This window comes from Ptiloglossa arizonensis, chromosome 2 (genome assembly GCF_051014685.1).
Source record: "Ptiloglossa arizonensis isolate GNS036 chromosome 2, iyPtiAriz1_principal, whole genome shotgun sequence".
Classification (NCBI taxonomy): Eukaryota; Metazoa; Arthropoda; class Insecta; order Hymenoptera; family Colletidae; genus Ptiloglossa; species Ptiloglossa arizonensis.
The window spans coordinates 18242643-18254495 of record NC_135049.1 but is presented as its reverse complement, the minus strand read 5'-3'; positions in this window follow the sequence as shown (position 1 = coordinate 18254495).

Sequence of the window (11853 nt, the reverse complement as noted above, 5' to 3'; positions counted from 1 at the left end):
TGGATCCTTCTCGGTTACTCGAATCGAACGATTCGAGATTTTTCGTTTTTGTATCAATAGAACTGAGAGTATAACGCAGGATAATGGTTGACGAAACAGTGACAAATAGAAACTATTGTGAGAATATTCTCAACACCGAAGTTCTAGAAAAGTCCGAAAGAATCGATTTCTCCAAAGTACTCTCGTTAACATTGCTACCTCGAGGATAAACTCGTGTGCCGTGGACGGTCGATTTTCGTCGAGAAAATCGGGGACGTCATTAGATTCGCAAATCGAGATCTTATTTACCTAAAATTCTCCAACTCTCTGGCAAACGCGTACACTCGTTACTCTCGCGGTGTCCGGCGTATCCGTGAGAATCAAGTGTACGATTCGAGCTCGTTTCGAGTCTCTTGTCCCCGCGAAGATCGTCCCCCCGAAACATATTTCCTTAACTCTTGAAATTCGAACGCGCGTCCTCGAGCGTTCCGTTACCGTCTCTCGAACATTCGTCTTTCGCGGGAGACGGAGAAAATATCCCCCCGCGTCTCGGGCTGAAAATTGCACATCGAACCTCGTTTCTTTCTCGAAAACGGTCCCTCTTCGGAGATTGCGTCGCTCCAGCTGGCACGTACATTAGCATTTATAACCGATTCTCCGCAAGAATCGTGAGATAACCGGCTGGGTAGAGCGGAGGTCCGACCGCGGCCCTCGTCGTCGAACGACTGAAGCTTTACGAGGGTCGACGTCGGTGTAGGTGAGCTCCGTACGGCGAAGGGAGGGGGAACGAGGAAGGTCACGCGGGCCAGGTAGCGAAACTCACGGTTAAGAGGGTAAGGACGAGAATGGTATTCGGTGGTGGGGAGAGACGAAGACGGTAGTCGGGTGCCGTGGTGGGGTGGGGGGAAAGGATCGGTGGTAGAGGGGGCGTGAAATGTGAAATGCAATTTTTCCGTTCGGCGCTTTCCCCGCCGGCGGGAGAACCACCTGTGCTCGTCTCAGCGACTTTTAAATTCGTACCATTGTCGATTCTATTTGCTGAAAAATGTTTATTCAATTCCGTTTACCGTCACTGCAAGATATTTACCCGGTCGCTTTTGCTCGAACAGCCTTGTCGCACCACTACAGGCAATGGGAATTGGATGAGGTCGAGATGCAGGGCGGATGCCGGTGGTCTGGCGAGCGACAGAGAGGGACCAAGGCTTGAGGGTGAGCAGGAAGGGGGAGTGAGAGAGAGAGTGAAAATTTCTCGCTAAGCAAAGTGGAACAAATTTTCCGGCAAATAGAGCACCGTCGGGTAAGTGTTAAAATGGCTTTGGTTTACGAGGAAGGGGTAGGTATAACTTTTTAAACCCCTGGCTGCTGACTGTACCGATTCGATATTGGCTCGGAGGTAATATTTCTCGACGTATCCGCTTTCCACACGACGATAAATTTATGTTAATTTCCCCCGAACCCTAACGCTGCAACGGACGATTAGAATCGACGAGAAAATATTCCCGGAAGGAATATCGTAGTCGATTTTGTGTAACGAGGTAGAGAAAATTAGCGGTTTTGGTTATCGATTTGGAATACGTTCTGATTCTTTGTAGATGAATTATATCTTTAAGGGATGTATTATAAATCTGTTATTTTGGGGAAAATATTATTCGGATGTTTTACAAAATTGTAAAGTTTGATGAAAATCGATGGTATTAAATTTACGGTAATATTGTCAACGCAATATCTTCGACTATAGCAATCAAAGAAACGATAGATCGAGTGGATCAGAACAGAAATAAAATTGTACCAATTCCTCTGTCGATTTCTCTTTTGTACTCGTTCGATTTCTTAGATCGGGAAACGAAATTGTGGTTAATGATAGAAAATAGATGCGTCAACACTCTCGAAAATTTCATTAAGGTGATCGGCGCTGCGGTATTCAGAATTGTCCTGAATCGATGGAAAACAGAACGTGTTCCAACGATACAACGCACGAGGTCTTGAATATAAAACAGCTGGTGTGTTTCACGGGTTACCTTTGAGCTATTAATCGATTCGATATCTTTAAGCTCTCGTTGAGTCCCATTAATGAATTTTTGATAAATAATCGCAACGTGGAATAATCTAAGCTCGTTCGATCTCGAAAGAATACGAGAAGCGTGATAAATATTGTAAATTGTTGTTTACTATCTAAACGTTTGCTTCCGTGTGAAAATAGAACGAGACGAAGACTTCTGACAAAAAGCGACCTACGGTGATCTCTTACAACGCTGAACTCAACAATGACGTCTCTGTTGTACAAATAAATATAAATCGCAACGAAACGTGACTTTCTCGCAATTTACACGATTTGTACTCCAGGAACAATTCTAACGCCCCAACGAATAACCAGTATTGAAAACACGATGCACATAATCTCTAAACAACGAGTAATCGACGATGATCTCTCGTGTGGACGTATCGACGACATTTCTACTATACAAATAAATACACAAATCGCAACAAAACGTAGACAAAACCACCACCTGGCAATTTTCAGACTCATATTCCAGGAACAATGCTAACGCCCCAACGAATAGCCAGTATTGAAAACACGATGCACATAATCTCTAAACAACGAGTAATCAACGATGATCTCTCGTGTGGACGTATCGACGACATTTCTATTACACAAATAAATACACAGATCGCAACAGAAACAAAAACCCCCAGCTGGCAATTTTCAGATTTATATTCCAGGAACAATGCTAACGTTCCAAACGAATAGCCAACATTGAAACACACAACGAAACAAACGCCCACGGACAAAAACTAGATTCAGAGTCAATCAAGCATTGTCGAGAAACTTCCAGGATCCGTGCTGCTTCGTTCCACGGCCAGTCGAAACGGAAGTGTCTCGTTACCTCGAGCACTGGCATTTGTAACTTTTTACAAAAGTCTATTCGGTTAACCTTACACCCGCTCCTGCAAGAACCAAACGTGATGAAACGCTGCTAGGCGGCGGCTGGGAAGCCGCTGCAAAAAGGAACTGCGCTCGGACAAATAAGGGCGATACATTCCCCGCAGCTGTTCTCCAAACTTTATCACCATCATTTCTCTCTGGACACGCACATCGATGTTTCTGCACGTACAGTAACGGGTACCGGGTCTGTGTCGTCCGATGTTGCACGTGTACGACGGTCCCTGTGCCCCGGGTGTAGCGTTAAGTTAAGCAGGTGCGGTGTTCTGGAAGAATGTCGTAAGTTGCAGACAATTTTCTACAGCCTCGCGCGACCGCCTTGTCGCGCGTTACGGCCAAAAGAACAAATGGAGAACACGGTATGGAGATAGAAACACAGCCAGATTATTCAGAATGAACCGAACAACTGTTCCTGGACCAAATTATTTACTCGCTATTCACCGAGAGCACTTGGTGCAACGTTTACCCGACGCACCTGAACACCTTTCTCTCGCGAATAATGCGTTTGCTGCTCGGGCACCAGATTCAGGATTCGATTCGACGTTATCCGGTCGGAGTTCACGAATAATGCGTTGCAAACGTGTTGGTAAAAATTGGGAGACGGAGGGAGGATAATAAATTGATTAGCGAACAGTACGGCGCGTCGTAACGCCTGTTAGTCCGTCGTGTGATTGTATACGCCTTGAGAATGGTAAACTATCTTCGGATCGATGAAAATGTGGAGAGGGTGGGAAAAGGGAGTCTAGAATTCATATGTCCTTTAAAATGCTTCGCTACACGATCCAAAAGACGAATGCAACGTCGACTGGGAAACGGTGGATACCAGTCATGGTTAATATTCTGCTTCGAATATTCCTTTGGAGCAACTTTATTGGCGTAGAATCCTGGTAGAGGTTACGAACATGGAAAATGCAACGATAAGAAAGTAATTCATCGAACATGGATTTAGGAAGTATCGAGACACGAGTTTTGAAAATAAATGCATCGACATTTTTTAAAAATTCAGAACATCCACTTACTCCACTTAAATATCTTCCCAAGGTGGTGTTTTCAGACGTTCGAAGGTTATCGAAGTTTTCAAAAATAAAATTACCTATATTTATCTCCGTTATCTACATTCAACTTTAACATTGTACATCGAGGAGACCACTTTGCGATCCGCCGTATATTCTTCCCCCCGGCGGGATCGATTATTATTTTACACCGCGAGAAACGAAGAACACGAAGGAAAATCACGAGAAAGTCGTAACGAAAATTGAACCAGCAATTTTTCAGGAAACAAGAGTGAAATTTTTACCAGCTCGAGGAAGAACGAGAAGATACGAAACGAGAAGACAAGCAACGAGAAGAAAGAGAAATAAGAGGACGCGAGATAACGATACGGGATACGAAGAGGTGGTCGCAAAAGGGGGAAGAAAAAGTAGTCTGCGACTTATGACATCCTTTCAGGACACCGTACTTGCGTTGCACTGTACACAAGTTGGCAAACGTGCACAACGGGCCCGATGTGTAACGTTGCAAAATGGAACGAGGTTGGAATTTGTGCTCTGAGATGAAATTCTCCTCTATACACCGGCGATATTCGCGAGAGCGAACGTATCCATTCGAGAGAGTCCTTTTGCAATTCAGCTTGTTAGTGGATGCGGTTACACGGTAGCTCCAGTCTCGAGTGTGTGTCTATATTTCCCGAAATTAGCGATGCAAGGAAGCAAGCTTCGTCCCGTAAATTCGTTACGCATTTTTCTGGGCCCTCGTTGTGGTCAATGTTTACGATTCCTGGTAAGCGATGACAAACCTGTGTCCACGAGCTACCCTTTCACGAATCAAAGGGTATAGAAATGTTTCGTGCGTACAGTGGTACTTTGGAAGAAAATATCTCCTCCCTGTCACGTGCTAAATTAATTTTCCACGAACAAGTTCCGACGATACTCGTATCAAAATACAAAATGAACCTAACGAACGCATAGAAGAACTTGGGGATGTAAACATGGTTCAAGATACGGTGGTGATCCTTCTCTATCGGTTCAGCAACGTTTTCGCTGAGAATCGTCGTGTAAAATTCATTTCTCATCACCATGTATAAATGTTTTCGAAATACTGTTGATGTGGTATGTTTAAGATTACGACATACCCTGGAAATTTCGTTAAATAAATTCCGTTTTTCCTGTACCGAGTTACGAATTTTGGAAGTAATGACAAAACTTAATAAAAATACATTGCAGGACGAACTTACGTGACGACTCGATACAAAGGAAAATCGATTAAATTTATCAATGGTGGAAATTGGACATGGTCGGGTCTGGGTTAGGATTACTCGAGAATGCGTCAATAGATGTCTGTGCAGAGATATGATCGTAAACGAGGATTGTCCCGATAGGTATTCGACTTAAATTTCTTTCAGGAAAAAGATTTAACACTATCTGCAATGTACAGGACAACAGAGTAGAACACTTTTCCATGATCTGCAAAATATAGTGCATATTACGAGTTTTTTTTAAGAACGACGATTATTTTTCAAGAATATTTCATGCCACGTATTTAATTATCCAGTAAATGTAAATATTCAATAATTGCAGCGACTTAATATGGAACGAATCTCCGTTTCTATCTTTCATGATTCACGAATTGTATAGTTGCACAATGGGAGCTAGTAAATTCCTTCCCTGGATAATGCGACTATTTGAACGGTGAACATCAAACAAGTTCACCGTGACATTAATATCCGCAAGAACGATCTTGTCTCCATGTACGACGCTTCACGCATGCGCGTGTGAGCCCCGTGCGAGGAACCCCTGCGCGTAGACCTGTAGACCCCGAGTCTGGACCGCGAATGGCGTAGAACAGTGCAGTCGTTGTTACGAAACGCGTATTACGATAAACCGTATTATTAAATGAAACTAATGCGTAAAACAGTACCGTGCTACGATATACTGAACGTTTCATCTAACTCATTGCGAAAAGAATTCCAATTAAATGTCTAAAGTACAACTTTAGAGATACGCAACATTGAATATAGACAAAATTTAGAACTTTACTACCATCGTGAAAAATGACAACCTATACGAAGTATTTCTGTGCTGAATTTTTCACGAATTTCAAACATCTTTGCAAAAGTACAGCTTTGAAGATGCGTAACATCGAATTAAAATAAAATACAGAACCTTACCGAGACCGACAAAAATCGTAACCGATTGCCATAAGAGCGTAGCTCACCGTTACACGGGCCTGTCTGCTAACGTAGAATTGATCGACTACTTTGACATTGTAAAAGCACTTCGGTATTAAATCACTACCGATCCGCAATAGGGTAAAACATACCCCCGTACAACACTAAATGCTAATAAGCAAGATGTCGATTTCCGGTAGCAACGATGCAACTGTTACTACAGGCTGGTACACGAGCAACATCAGACTAATTAGAAGTTAATTACCGGTATAAATGTTATACTATTTACCATCGAGGCGCTACATTACACGCGGATGTTACCTTGCACCGTGTAAACGTTATATTATTGGCAGACCGTTCGTCGATGTGACGTTAACGCGCACAGGATCTTGCCAAACGATACCGGCCGTCGCTATTAGTTCTATTACAAAGAGTCGCTAAACCGCGTCGGTTTATCGTGCGCATTAGCTCCATTTCCACCGATATGACCGGTAATTGAATTTTGTTGATAAACGTTTCAGCGGATTATGCGAGTATCGGAGACTCTGCAGACAAAACCACTTAGCACGTCGCTGATTCGATAACATCGTGCCATTGAAAAAGCTACCGAACCGTATTTAAGGCCGCATTTAGAACCGGGCTTTGAAACTGCCAAAGTCCCCGATTAAAATTTCACGTACCGTTGAAATATTACCCGACGAACAAATCGGAGCAACCGGACGAAAATACAGCTCGGTACGCGCACGATTCCCGAGGATATTTTTCGAATTCGCGTAATCGAAACGAAAACAAGACAATTTCGAATCGCCCCGATGTGGAAGCTCGGGCATGGAAACCAACTTAAAAGTGTAATTTCAACGGTACACGGAACCGTTTAAGCTATCTTCCAACTAATTTTACCGAAGCAATCGTTAAAGTACGTTTCTACCTATCTTTAATAACCTGGTCATTGCCTAACACGATTATTGCCATGTGTAAATTCCATGATTTCGTTAATTGCAACGTCGTAGGTGCGACGCCAATGGACGAAGCTCGTAAAAACGATTCTTAATCGTTTAAATCGAGTGGCAATGTCGTGTTCTCTCGATGTTTGCACGTTTTCCATACTCTGCCCCCCATCCCGCCCCCTTCTCCCGCCCCCGGTTAGCCATTCGTGGTCGAGGTCGAAATTCCACCGTGTTTATTTCGATCATTCGAATCGAGAAGGTTGGGTGCGTCGATCGATCAGTTTCGTCGGCGGGTTTACCCGACCGTAACAAAAGGGGGGCCAAGGGGGTCACGCGTGGACTCGTTTCCGGTTTTTCCCCTTAAGTGGTATTTCCCGTTTATGGAACGGCCAATCAGACGGTAATTTCTGATGTAAACGTAATACCGGGTTACTCCGAACGGACCGAGAGGGCGCGAGAGTGGGGAGGGGGCGCCCCCCATTGGACGCACGAGCCGTGGCACGCTGTGGCAATTGGTCGGGGGATTTCCCGGTCGCTCGCGCGAAGAGTCGGCAATTCGGTTCAGTTTATTAGTCGTCGATGCTCAATTATCGCCGGTATGACAATAATTTGCCCCTCGTTTGCCGAGGCTACGTCCGTGCAAACCTGCCGAATTAACCGGCGGAATTAACCGAATGAATTTGAATCGCCGGGACGCGTCGATCGATTTCGCGCCAACCCCCCACTCCTCAGCCGTTCTATTTGCCACTCCCCCTCCCTGCGACCGCACCGAATACGCGTCGCTCTCGCGCATTATTCTAGATGCAACATCGAAATTAATCTGCGCGCGTCTATGCGCGTGTCTACGCATGTGACGGTTAAGAGGGGGGTTTAGGCGATGAGCGCGCGCGCGCGCGCATACACGGCGAGAGGGGGGAGAAGAGAACCAGGGAGCCTCCTTCATTAGCGGAAGTAAGCCGAATTACACGTGCTGGATTGCTTCTGATACGATGACCGAGGGCTCGAGGCCCCCCCTCCCCTCCCCCTCCTTCTCTCTTGCGACGCATACGGAAAACTCGTTAATTTGGCGCCACACACAAAACGGAAATTAATTAGATTCTCCTGTATGATAGAAAATGATTGCCGGTAATAGAGAGGGTCGGAGGTTTGGTCCACGCTAACGACAGACGCGAATAATTCGGATTCGGTTCACGGCTGGTGGCGTTGTTAACATAGATTCCAACCGCAGCTTGGATAACGGTATTACCTGGGGAAGAAGGTGAATACGCGTACCTGTCGCGTGAATCGTGTTTCGATTTCGTCGATGTTGATACTCCGAGCGTGGACACCTTGAGGGGAATGGGAGAATCGACCAGACAAGATTTGAAAGTTTGCGAGAAACGGGAGTGAAGATCACGGATTGAACGGTGAGTGGTTCTGGTGAATATACTCTTTTGAAGAAATTTTCATTTATCGATGTTATTTAATCGTTCTTACGTATCGTGTTTTTTAATTTATTTAAAAAACTTATATTATCGAATTATATATTTGTAAAATAATTGTTCGAGAGTAACTAAATAAATGTATATCAGCGACTTGTAGAATGTTCTTCGATTTTACACCAAATGTCCCATTGGTCCCGTTTAAGATGCAATATCCTTAACAGTAGACAGCGGTGAATCGTTTCTTTCTTCCAAAAAGAACGTTAAGAATCTCCATTTTCTCGCTACTTCACTTTTAGCGTCTGAACGATAGGTGGGAACGATTTCGAAATATCTCGAAACTTTATCGAAGCTTTTCTGTTCATTCGGAGCGCGAAAAGCTCTGTACGAGACACTTGAACGATTTCACTCGCTGCGAAACTTTCATTTTGTCGTTCCGCCGATAGAGAATGCCGTAAAAATAAAGAAAAAAGAAAAAATAAAAAATCGAGAGAGGAAGAGAGGAACAGAGAATCCGAGAGAGAAGTTTTAATCGAGGGAAAGAAGATAGAGAAAAATTATCAGTGAATGGTGAATTGTCGCTTTTAAAACGAATTTTCCACAGGCACACGTAGACAACTTATCTCTATTCAAGAATTAAACAGGATATTGTTTTTTAATGCGTGTCCCTTTTTTGTATTTTCTCGTCACTTTTGTTTTTTCGTTGGTATCGTATATTCGTTAATTTAATTAATTAAAACGAGACCGTTGCAGTGATTATTTCTTGCATTCAGAAATCATAACTTCGTAATTTGAAATAAAAATTCATTTATGTTACCGATTAATTGGTCAACGATACCCGTGAACTCTGTACTATAAAATTATAAATGTATTATTGGAGTACGAAGTAATATTTGTATTCGTTGCGCTATAATTCGTTTTAAAAGTGCTATTAATTAACGAGGAATGAAATTTTCAGTGAAATTATTCTTCGCTCTTGTTAGATCAAGTTCTGTGAGATCAATGGCGTCGATGAATACTTCAATGATGTCTCTGTCTTCGTAATACGACGATAAATGAAAATTTTCGAAACTTATCCACAGTTTATACCCATTGGTAAAATGGATATTTACTCGACAGGAATTAATTTTAATGCGATCAGAATTTTCATTTGCAGAAATTAATCATTCAAAGACATCGCAATTAAAAATACAATTTCACATTTTCTTTAAACGAAACGAATTCTCGTTTGAGAGATGTAATAAATCTCGATCTCTCTGTGTACATTTCATAATCGCTGCAAAACAAATTCTATTAAGTAAAACGTAATTACTATTTGCCTTCGGTACAATTTTTAACCGAACGTCTCAAAATAGCATTTATACAATTTTTAACCTACCTTAAATAAATAAGAACATCATTACTGCGATACCAGTCCTCAAGTTCTTAAGACAACAATAAAAAAAATTACCCAATTACACTGCCCGACAAATTGAAACCTTTTTTCTGCCTTCTAATAATCAGTGATCCATGTTTAAACAATTATCAAAATCGTTGGCAATATCTTGATGTTTATTTATTACAATAATTAACAACCGTCGTAGTACCGAGCTAATGTGCTGCGAATTTAGAATATTACATTCTTTGAAGACTGTCTTCTTTAATCAACGGTCGGTAAAGAAATTTCGTATCAGGTCGAACTCAAACAAGATGAAAGTGAATACAGCGCGCTGAGAGTGAGTGGGAAAACGCAACAGCGAACGAGTCTCGCATTACATATGCTCCAGGAACATCACTTCCAAGCGAAGTTACCGTTAACATGGAATAAGAACTTTTATATTTGTAACTTCGTAAGAGTATTACAAAAATAAAAATTAGTCGTGTAGTCCAGTCTCCATGAACGCGAATATGTTTCGATAAAATTGTTGTTGAAACAAACGACATGATCGCGACATCTTTACTTTACCGTTTATACTATTTACGTACGTAAAGCGAATGGTTGTGTACACGTATGTGTGTGTTCTATTTTACCTTGTCGAGAGAATTTTTCTCGACAGGTCATTTCTTTTGTGTCGCGAATCGAGCGAACATCTACTTAAGAATATAAATATAAAATATAAGTAAAAAGCGATAAACCACCGGTAAATTATATAAAATCTAACAATTGTAAACAGACCTCTTGGGAGCGAAGATCTTTCTTCAAATACTCAGAATGGAGACAATACCTTGCGTTGTACACAGTATTCGAGCGTTCCACTTAGAGGATCAATTTCACCATGTTCCTGGCGCTCGTGAAAAAAAAAATAAAAACGCTCGATCACGAATTCAGAAGGAGCAACGTAATTCCCAACCGAGTGAAACGTATAGTTAGGGATACATCGACGAAAAGTGTCTAGAAACGAACGTTCCCCGATACCGGTGAAAACATCGTTCGAAACTTTTCGCGCGTATCGCGAGTTACCTTCGCACTTATTGCACGTTTCGAAACGACGCGGTATGTTCGAAGTTGTGAAAATATTTATTGCATCGCCGTATGAAGTGTCTCTAGACCGATGAAGCTGAAACCGTTCATGTATAAAATACAAAAATTGCACCACGTACTTTGCGATCGTTCAATGCTCTGTAATCTGCACCTTTGGTAATTTTTCGAGGAAAATTTTCCACTACTATGTAGCGTGTAAGATTAAATATTAAAAACATATTCGATTTAACGTGTTACGTGTTCAGTTCTCGTTGCAAATCGTTAAGCTGAAAATTCGTTCAATCGCTGTATCACATTTTTCTTTGAACAGTTTAATATTAATTTATCGTTGAGTAATGAATAATCTCGAGAGAGAGAGATCGTCGTAACAATCTTCCTGTTACACGATCAAATAAAAAAACTTTAGCTTTAATCTTTCGACTGGTCACATTTGGACCACCATCAGCTTCCTTGCATTCTAGCACCTTGCTACCTCGAACATCTGCCACGTCGAAGGATGAACGAAATCGCTATCGATATGCAGAAAGGGTCGTGAGTTTCACATGCTGATGTCTCGCTGACAGGTGCAACCGCCCTTAAAGAAATCACGACCCACTGTGACGTAGAATTTCGAACATACGTCGGTAGACTTTAAACGAATCGACTTTTCGACGAGATCCGCCAGAAGGCAATACCAATCTGAAGTATGATCTCCCGACGACAGGAGACTGAAAGCACTCCAAGTCTCTTGGAACAGCAAAACTCCATTGTGTATTTAGCAGAGCCTACTACCACCGGGACAAGGAACACAAAGGGAACAATTTTATCAGAAATCGCCAAGACCTTTCATCCTCGAGGATTGCTCGATTCGCTATTATTTTCATCGTCCAGCTTATTCTGGAAAAGCTGTGGTAGCTGAAATCATATCGACAGAAATCCCTACCGAGCATCTACACCGT